Raw genomic sequence first — 10,805 nt, forward strand, 5'->3', positions numbered from 1 at the left:
TTGTTTATATGGTGATGTATATTTATTGCAAATCGAGGTTTGACAGGGAGGAATGCGCCACTAACCTCAAGTACTAAAAGTGAACAGTAGGTGGCAGCATTGCGACATGTTTGTGACAGGCTTGGGCGTTCCACCCCTGAGCCAAAAATCTCGCTTTCATTCACAGAAACATGAGCAAAATGGTTGCTCGTGATGCTCAGGCTTGTCATAAATACACAAACACGGCACGCGCCCTCCTCGCCATCCTGTCCCGTAGGCAAGCTTGATGTTTGATCTGACAGTTCATACTATTTGTGTCCGTGTAAAGAGCAATCCAGAGCAATCAAGAGCAATCCAGAGCAATGTGACTATTTTTGCTGTCGAGAGCAACACGCCACGCAACCCGTCACATCTCCATCCCATTCAGGTGCTCGACAGCCTGCCGTCATTAGCGTGACGGCAACATTTTCTCATCAAATCCGTTCCATTAGGCTTCTTTGCTCGCCGGAAGATGAAGCTGTCTGCGGGCCAGGCTTGACTTTCCTCCGGAAATTAATGTCAGTCTGCGGCCGAGGAGCGCAGAAAATGTCATTTCAGAAGCCATTTCCGCCATTAATGATTGGGCAGATGGCCTCATGCAATTTTGTAGTCTATGAGAAGCCTTCATTATACAAACCCAATTCCAATGAAATGGGGATGTGCTAAACATAAATAAAAACAGAAGACAATGATTTGCAAATCACCTTCAACCGATATTTAATCTAATACACTACAAATACAAGATATTTCACGTGGAAAGTGATCAACTTGATTGTTTTTAGCAAATAATCCTGAACTTAGAATTGTATGACTGCAATGCGCTCCAAAAGAGCAGAGACAGGGTCATGTTACATCCCCTTTTATTTGGAAAACAGGTCAGGACTGCAGGCAGGCCAGTGTAAAACATCCACATTTCCCACAAGAAACGATTTGAAATGTGGTCTCGTCAGACCACGTCCGATATTTCCAAGTTGCCTGTTGCTCGGATAAGATTTGTGCCTCCTCCAGGGAGGAGAGGATGAAAAGAGGATAAAGACATTCCTCCCCAAAGGAGCTTTGCATTATTCCCGGCAGGCGGTCATCATTACGCATTCAAAGCAACCCCCCCTGACCGGGAGGGGGGGCTGTCACAAAGAAGCAAAACACCCGCTTGTCCTTCTCCCCCTTCCTCTCCTTAACATGATATTCTAATCAACTTGTCTGCGTGTCCCTCGTAGCGATCTCATCCCGCCTCTTTCCTCCCTTTGGGTTGACTGAAGTTCTCCAACTGGGCTTGCTTGTCTTTATGTAATTAGCAGCACAAACACCAACAAGGGGAAGGACAACGCTTTCATGCGGTTACTATGGCAACACTTATGATACCATTCCACCTCCTGCCCCGTGTTCGTTCATTGCGCTCCAATTGGCTTCAGCAAAACAAAGATCTCTCTTTTACTGATGACGTCTTTTTGCCGTCCTGCTGATGGAACCGTTTTTACACATGCGTGGCTTGCTGATGTCTCGATATCAACAGAAAGTCATCATCATGGCCACAAAGCGCCTTATGGAGGAAAATCTCCTTTACTGGATTATTGGCCACTATTATTCTTATTCTTATTGGCCAAGGCTTGGCTGTCCGTGACAACTTGGTAGCAAGTGACATTTGCAAGTCTTTTGTTGCACCTTGTTGACCTTTCCTGGTAGCTGTCATATTGTGCGCCCGCTTTGCTCAATCGGCGACGGCAGACAGGAGAGCGTGTCGCCACCACCTCCGGGTTGCAGCCACCGATTGCTCAGTCTATAATCCAATTGATGGGAAAAATGTCCGCTGTAAGGCGGGGCTATTCCTGCTTTTATTGTTCCGTCGTCCCGCCAGCCTGCTGCGCACAATCCCGCGTGCTGCCCGAGGGGCTTGTGGGAGATTGTAGCCATGGGTTACGGAGACTGTGCTTGCGCTCCGATTACGGAGACTGTGCTTGCGCTCCGATTACGGAGACTGTGCTTGCGCTCCGATTGGTCCAACCCGACGCCGACTTCATATGTCACATGGCCACCTGCTGATGTTGCTGTTCTTTCTGTCCTCCTCCGCGTCCGCTCAGGCTCAGACTGACCAATCAGAGCGTTGTTGCCTATCAAGTGCGGGGCCACGAGGAGAGCATTCGCTATTTCGGTGAACAACAAAATGGAAATAGTAACGTTTTAACTCATTCACTGAAAAAATGTACATTTCTATCTGTTTCTGTTTTGCAGCAATTAGCATTAAAATGTAGTTAAGCTTCATCATTATTCACTTACACTTAGAACTGTGGGTAAATAAGCTGGTTGACCCTGGTTGATCTCTTATACTCTGTTGCCACCCGATGGCCGTTTTTTGCAATAACTACCCTTACTTTAAGCGTCCTCTTCATGTCAGAAGCTGTATCAAAGCATAAAAAAAAAAAAAAAAACGTATGAATATGTTTTTGGGAGTGCAGGACAAAGTATTATAGAACGTTTGGGTTTGAATGAGTTAGAAATCACTCATGGTGTAATGCTTCACTCACATGATTTCAGTTATGGTATGAATTTAACGTGAGCCTGGTTTATTGCTCCACCGCTCAAATATTTTTGACCCCAGTTTATTACCGACTATTCAATTGATTAACCTAATAAATAGATAAAAAAAAAAGATTTTTTTTTTTAGCATCATTACACAATAACAAGTGCATGAAGTGAAACGGTCGTCGTAATGTTCTAATGTAGCATCTGTGATTTTGATACACGGCTTTCAAATGCAGGGCCTGCCCTCGTGAGTGACGTGGGTGTCTAAGAATGGAGTTTTAAGGTTTGCTGGCTGAATAATCCGATCAAATGTAACTGTAGCCACCTGCGGTAAAGAAGAAGAACATTTGGACATTCATTGAACTGAAACAATACGATCGGATGCAAACCTGATTGATGACGAATCAGCCTCTGCAAAGTCTATTTTTAGCCCAAAAGGTGTCTTTTAATAAACATCCACGCCGGCATAGAGACGAGACACAATCTTCAACTTTGTGATTTCAAAATGTCTCAGAGATAGAAAGACAAACTTCACAGCGGTATAGTTGTTGTTTCGATTAAAATGCAATCAAGAAAGCTAGTTAACGAGATCTCGTGGCGGCGTTCCCACTTTGGCCAACACTTGAAACTCCGAAGTGGATATTTAGCGCATGTTTTCCCCTGAAATGTGAAAACACGAGGAGGATTTTGTTACAGACTTCGACTTGGCTTTCATCAACGCTCAAACGCAACAAACACAGGCCGACATCGACCCAGCGGGGGAATAAAGAGCCGTTCTCGCCATATCAGCGACTAATATTAAGTTACGTCGCACTCGCCCCAGAGACGATACACGATCCGGTGCGTCAGTGAAGGATGAATTGGGGGAGGAGCGCAAATGGACGGCGTGAAAAGGAGCGTGCGACCGTCCCGACAAACGGAGTCTTGCAAAATGGCTTTTAAGAATTGACTTTTACTTTCATCGGAGCAGCAACAGAAAAATCTTTGTCCTCACCGAGCTTCCGTCCAGACGGCGGTACCGCCAGAAGCGGCGGGGGGGGGGTCTAGAGATTTAAAAGGAAATGAAATCATCTTCAAATGGACTGAACCAGTGGAATGCGGCCAGAATCAGAATTATATGTCCTTGGACGTGCGCCACTTAAGATGCCAGCAACAGCATTTGGAGACAACTGGAGACGCTTGAGCGAGCGACCGAGCGACCGAGCGACCGACCAACCGACCGACCGACCGACCAAGCGACCGACCGACCGACCGACTGACCACGAAGCCGCTGACTTTTATTTTCACATTTAGAAACAAAGCTGCAATAAATGTGACGAGACATTTGCCTGAGAATTCAAAGCCATCTTTTCTTCTTTTGGGTGTCAATTGCGTGTTTGTCAAGCAGGTGAGAGTTGTTGAAATGTTGAAATGTGAGCCCCGCCTCTCAAATGTGACTCCCTCCATCTGCGACTCACCTCTGCTCTTTTCTTTTTCCTCCTCCTCCCCCTGCCGATCCTGGCGCCGACGCCATCTTTGGCACGCTTCTTCATCACTTCCCACAGCACGCGCACCCACGCACCCACGCACCCGCGCACCCGCGCACGCTGCTGTCCGCTCGTCTGTCGAGCGTGCGCACACACATCGGCATGTACATGCAAACGCGCTCCAGCTCACCCTTTTTGTAACTGTGAAATGTCAAAGGAGTGCCAAGTTGTTACTTATTAGAGGCTTAAAACAGGGGTGATAAATATGTGCTAATTGTGTGGGCCTTGCAAAATGTGTCAAAATCCAGTAAAACAGTCGCGAGTGAAGGGGGTTGCTTCAGTCGAAATGGCGGCGAGTGAATGAGTCATGATTGTTTTAAAACAAACACACAAAAAAAACACTCACGTGATGACGTACACCAAATAATGTGTTTAAGTTTCAATTCTTCCCAAATGAAGCTAAACGGAATTCTTCAATCTGTGGAAAATTCGCTCCCGCCAGATTCGGGCCAACCCGACACACGCGAGTAGCCTTCAAATATAGCATCCATTCCCCCCCCCCCGGGGGTCAACCGAGGAGACATCTGGCGCCGAGGTATCGACGTCTGCCGCTGACCCACTGACACGCTTGCGTTTGCCGAGCCGGGACGTGCGCGTGCGGACTCGGGTCAATGATCCCACCTTGGGCTTTGCTGCCGTTGCTGCCGTTGCTGCCGCTCGTTTCTTCTGCGCGGCAACGGCAAACATCCATAAATCATACTTCGATCTTTTTGCTGCCCGTTCTTGAATCCGTCATTCTCGCTCTCCTTTGTCTTTGTTTTCCCGCCGTCCACTTTTGGCGTCTGGTCGCTCCGTCATGCGGAAATAACTCGCACCTTTTGATGTGCATAATCAAGTCGTGTGCATAAAGACAAACATGGCCGCGTTATTTCCAGCTTTGTGCTCAGGTGCGAAAGACGAGAGCGGAGGACGACGCTCGCTGGATGCGATGAATCATTCAGTCTGGCCTGATTCCACTTTTGCTTCCTGTTGACTTCTTTCTACTCCTTTTTTTGTGTTTTTTCTTTCATATGATTTTTAACTCTTTGACTGCCAGACGTTTTCAGAAACGGGACGTCGCCAGTGCCAGCCGATTTAAGCATTTTTGACTGATCTTTCAAGGTCCACAGAAAAGTATGTGTTTGGACTATGGAAACACACATACTGCCAAATGAAAGATTGGACTCTCATCTTTCATCAGAAAAAAAAGTTTGTTTCTACCTTATTCCGTTTTTCAGTAATCAACAATAGAAAATGGTTAGTTTCACCTCTGTTTTGAAAAAAAAAACGTCTTTTAACGTCTTTGGCACTCCTCCATAGGATTTTACTAAACGTTATATAACGTTTTTGGCAGTCAAAGAGTTAAAATATCTTTGAGTAGAATTTTTTTCTCTCTCTTCTTTTCTTTTTTATATATCTGAGTGTTTGAATGAATGAATTCATCCATTCGTTCATTCATCACCAGCAAGAAAGACAGGACGAGAGAAGAAGAGCGACAGCGGCAGATCGAAGGGAGGAGACTTGATCTTATCGAGTGCCAACGATCCCGATAATCTTCAAACACCCCCAAGAAATCTGACGGCTCAAAGAGTGTTTGAAATACAGCCAGGACAAACTGCGGGCGTGCGTGCGTGCGGGCGTGCGTGCGTGCGTGCGTGCTCACGTGTGTGCGGGCGTGCGGGCGGCAGATTCTTGCTGTGTGATGCAGCAAAAATGTGTCTTTTGAGACGACAATGTATTTATGAGGCTCACACACGTCTATCAACGTCATCCATCCATCATCCATCGGATGTCGGATGTCCCTACACAGTACATCCAACGTAGTGCGTATGTAATCCAATAGCGAAAATACATTTGCTACGAGGGCCTGCAAAGGCGACTTGTCGATTGCTACCCGGCCTGATTTCAAGTGATCGAACTTGCGACCACCATTTTGTGGCCGTTTTGCAATCAGGAAGTAGAAATTAGAAACGAGAAGACTCAAAAATGGCCATTCGTTTCATGCAATTTGGAAGAAACCTGCTCTTTTGCTATAACAAGGTCCTTCTTTGAAATGTTTTGTGAGGCGTAAATAAGGATGGCTCAAGAAGCGATGCATAGATTTTATTCACGGACGTCTCGGGATCGCGAGTCCGCCCCTCACGGCGGGTCAATTTGCCACCGGTGCCAACTTTGTTATGTTTGAAATTCAGAGGTGGCAAATCCAGGTTCACAAAGTCAAAACCCTGCTACAGTTTGCCTTTAGAAGCAGGTGCTAGCTAGCTAGCTTCCTGGCTAGCTAGCTTCCTGGCTAGCTAGCTTCTTGGCTAGCTAGCTTCTTAGCATTTACTTGCCGTCTCTTTATCATCCAGGCTGATGTCTTTCCCGTCCAATTAGCCGCTGACCCCATTTTGTCCCCCCGACCGGCTCCGGCTTCTGATGGATTTGCGCCATCTTCACATCCTTTTAGCTCCTCTACGCCGTCTGCATTAAAAGGCGACGCCCACTCCAATGGTATTAGGATATTGGGACGTAAAAATGGAAGAAAAATTGCGCACAATTGCGTATTAGAAGCTGCTAATTGCACAACAAGACAATTTCCATTTCAAGGGAGACATTTGAACGATCACATCGTCAGCATTTCCTACCCTTTTTTGTGCGCGTGCACGCGCGTGTGTGCGTGTCCGTGTGTGCAGGTGCAGCCACACAGATGAGCTTCGACCACCTGTGTCGGACTCTCCTGTTGCCATGGTGAACTCCAACTTTAGCCCACAGCCAACGCATCGGTGTGTGTGTGACGTGCGTGCGTGCGTGTGTGCGTGCGTGCGTGTGTGTGCGGAGAAGTGTGTTATTTGGCTGCAGTGTTAAAAGCCATTTTGAGAGGGAGGACAAAAAATGGAAGAATGAATCCAAATTGAGCTGTATTTTGCTTGCCTCGAACCCTTCGATTGTCTATTGTCTCTCGTCTTCCTAAGATGGCGTCTCAAAAGGCCGTCGTTGCCGAACCGACGACATCCGAGAACCAACAAGACGCAGATCAACAAACGTGTCCTAATTCGCAACACAATCAACAAAGCGATGACTTGTTTCAAAGCGACGGCCATGAATCCATTGCAGCTGCTTCGTCCTCTTTTCTTAGCGCGTTCCAAATCTACCTTTTGATGCTTTTGCTGACGAGAGCTGCGGGTTGTCCTCGGAAAAGCTCTCGGTACGACGCCGTGCACTTCAACGCAACCGCAAAGCTAAACAAATCAAATGTCGTGTTTTTGTCAACATTTTTTTGCTCACTTCACAAGCGTGGCGGTTATTGTGGAAAATGGCTGGCTCTGTTTGATGCTGCAATGTTAATGGTTGAACAAATATGCCGTCTTGGGGGTCTCCTGAAAAGTGACACATTGGGTTGTGCGAGGTTTGGGGCGCACGTCAGCGATTTATTTCAACACGTTTGTGAAATTTCAAAAATGAGCTTTTTGATGCAGCCGACTGCTGTGTGTCCTTTTCGTCTAAATATAGATATACAAATACTTGCAAATATAGATATTTTTAAAAATTTCTGGAAAGTCAAGCGGTGAGCAGCGCTTGGGGTGAGTTGATGTCATGGGATCGAGCGGGCGTTCTTAATATTGTGGCCAGTGTCTCTCCCTCAAGCTGCACTTGCAGCTCGTGTGCGATCGGGCTTTTCTTCCTACTTGTCTCCTCACCACCTCCTCCTTCACCTCCACCTCCTCCTCCTCCTCCTCCTCCTCCTCCTCCTCCTCCTCCGTCTTCTTCCTCTTCAACAACACGCTGGTTTCTATTTTTAGGTCCACCCGCAGGTGCTGTCGCGCCACAAGCACATTTTCCAGCGTGTTTCTGTCTGCAAAGCACCAGAGCGGCTCCACCTAGCAACAGCTTGCCCCCCACCCCTCGACCCCCAATCCCCGCCCCCCCTCCCATCACACGCTGCAGCTGGGAACACTGGGAGCGGATTTACATGCTCTCACCGCCGCTCTCTCATTGATCTGCGAGCGCGTTTGCCGACGGCTTCCACTGCGCCAAATCTTCTAAGGGATGATTTTCAAATGGGGAGCTTTTTTTTTCTTTTTTTTTTTTGCGGTTACTATGGCAATCGCCCGCGCTGAGCACATCTTTGCGTGACTGTACCTGAGAGCTCACTTGGTATACAAAGAAAATATTGTGTCATTTGAGGAGCTTGGAAAAGTCACCTCTAATTTGAATATTTTGTGCGCCACAGAAAAAGCAATGAGAGCAGAAGCGTTAAGAAGCACCTTCGGAATCCGGAAAACTTCTGCTGAAGCGTGGCGGACATTTTGTTGAGTTGGGAGAAGATTTGTTTCCAGGTCAACAAGTCCTCCAACGATATCGACCATGTTGGTCATTTTACCATCTAACTAAAATACGAGCAAGTGTTACAAATTGCCTTGATCGGCCAAACAAAAAGATACAAAACTGAACCCGCATCGTAATTTGGCACCTTTTCAAAACGACCGATGTGGTCGTAGTGTCTGAAGTGATCAGAATCTTGACAAATCAACATGAAATGAATGCCGGATCATTTAACAAATAAGTGCTACAGAAATGACATCAATTGTTGAAGTTGCTTTACATTGTCAAGCAAATCATTTTGAAGCAAAAATCGCTCCGAATTGAAAATTGATTGTGAATCGAATCGCAGACCCCAAAAAATCGGAATCGAATTGAATGGTGAGACGGTCCAAGATTCCCACCCTGGTAGCAACTGTTGAAAATTGGGGTCCTGCACGTAAGCCAAACCTTCATTTGGAACTTGACTTTGAAACCCGAAGTCACACATTCTGACAACGGAATTTTCAATTCAATTTTTGCATGAAAGCAGAACCTCCTTTAAAACCCGAACTCCTTTAAAGGTGGATTGCGGTAGTACACGCACGCACACACAAAGTGCCAAAGGCCATAGAAGAGAAAGTGAGCTCGGGTCGTGGCCAGGCCCGACTGGAAAGTTACAACTTCCTTTGCTGTTTTCCTTCGTCTTTGTCCAACTTTGTGTTTTTTGTTGCTGGGACAAAAACGCCTTTGACTCACAAACTGCCGCCTTTGTTTCTGCACTGCACACTTGGTGTGTGCGTGTTGTCCACATATTGGTGCGAGTGGGCCGGGAAAGACGTGCGCGAGCACGCGGTGACAGGGAACCGACCGCTCTGTTACACGCACACACACAAGTGGTATTGTTCCACGGCGACCGGTTTGGCCGCCGTGGACGTGACGTCTCAACCTTTGACAACGTCCACAACATTTGCTTACAATTGTGATGACAATTTGTGTGTGCTTTTTTTCTTTGTTTTTGATCAATATAACATTTCATTATGTGCTAAGCTATTGAGTGGACTTTTGCCAGATGAAGCTCGACGTTAGCTTCGATGCGCATTCGTTCTCTTTATTGTTTGCTATTTTGACTGTAAATGTGCTGGCGGTGCAAAATCAGGACAAATGAGTGTCCTGCTCGGACCTTGGGCGTGCGGAGGAGCCAAATGCAGAGAGAAGACAAACAGGACGAGGACGATGATGATGATGATGATGATGAAGGTGGCGGAGAAAGCGGTGGTACCAAGAGTGCGTTAATTGTCGCTGGTCGGGGAAAAGAGTTGACGGATGAGGAAGCTGAGGTCCAAGCGAGCGAGGACGCGGGAGACGCGGCAAAGACGCAATCGGAAAATACTTGCCAGAAGAAGCCGTTGCGGCCGGAAGCACAAACTCCAAAAGTACGTAAGTAAGGTGGTAAAAAGTCCTGCGAGCCTCAAGGTTGATCTTCATTTTAACGAGTTGCCCTCTTTGTGTCGAGAGCGTTTATTTCAAGCCTTTTTCCACTCGGCGCCGTTGACTTGGCAACGGCAGCGCGCTCGGCCAAAACATTTGGAAAGTTGCAAGCGTTGCCGCACGAGCAGCTGGCGCGCCGGATGTCGGCCACTGCAAGAGCGAGGCCCGCAGGGAGGGGGGGGGGTCTGGGGGTCGTGGGGGGGGGGGGCTGCTCACGTGGCAGCCAACGTGTTTTGCAAGGACATTTTCAGGTGTGTCCAACGTGATGAGACGTTGACACGACGGGACTCGTTGCGGCAGACGCGCGCGCCGTCTGCGTGAACATCGACAGCAACAACGAACACGTGCACTTTTCTGCCTCGAAACACAAAGCGCACGCAGAGCGCGCAATTGCAGGTCAACGCGGTCACGTGACTCAACCTTCCGTTTCCTTCATGCTAGCAGACGCCGCGGACAGGAAAAGTGCAAATATCAGGCTGAAAAAAGGTCGATGCCGGTTAAGTAGCAAAAATCCTGCAAAAATCAAAATGCTCGGACGTTTGCGCCGAGTTCACGTCATCGCTCTGACGTGCTGGCATGCAAATGTGGCAATCTCCATTTTGGACTAAAAATGCCTTATGGCATCGTCAAATATTGCCGGCATTGACATTCCAACAATCTCAGGTTTTCAAATTCTTCCTTCAAGAACGGAAAAAAAAAACTCAGCCATGCACCGTACAAGTCGTCCATTTTGCATGAGCGATCGAACCCAAAACGGCTTCAGTTCAATCGTGTGAAAATATGAGAACGAGCTCAATATTTTGGACTCGGGTCACGTCAAGTCGTATCGTTGGCTAAACGTGACGTCACTTTATGTGCATAAAATCACAAACATTTCCGAGAACATGTTGAGTGATGCGATATCATAAATGATTGTGACAAATCACACAAAAATGTGATGAATTTCCATTTCCAAACATTTGCCGCAGTATTTGTTATGTTGTGGCCTTT

This window comes from Vanacampus margaritifer, chromosome 15 (genome assembly GCF_051991255.1).
Source record: "Vanacampus margaritifer isolate UIUO_Vmar chromosome 15, RoL_Vmar_1.0, whole genome shotgun sequence".
Taxonomy (NCBI): domain Eukaryota; kingdom Metazoa; phylum Chordata; class Actinopteri; order Syngnathiformes; family Syngnathidae; genus Vanacampus; species Vanacampus margaritifer.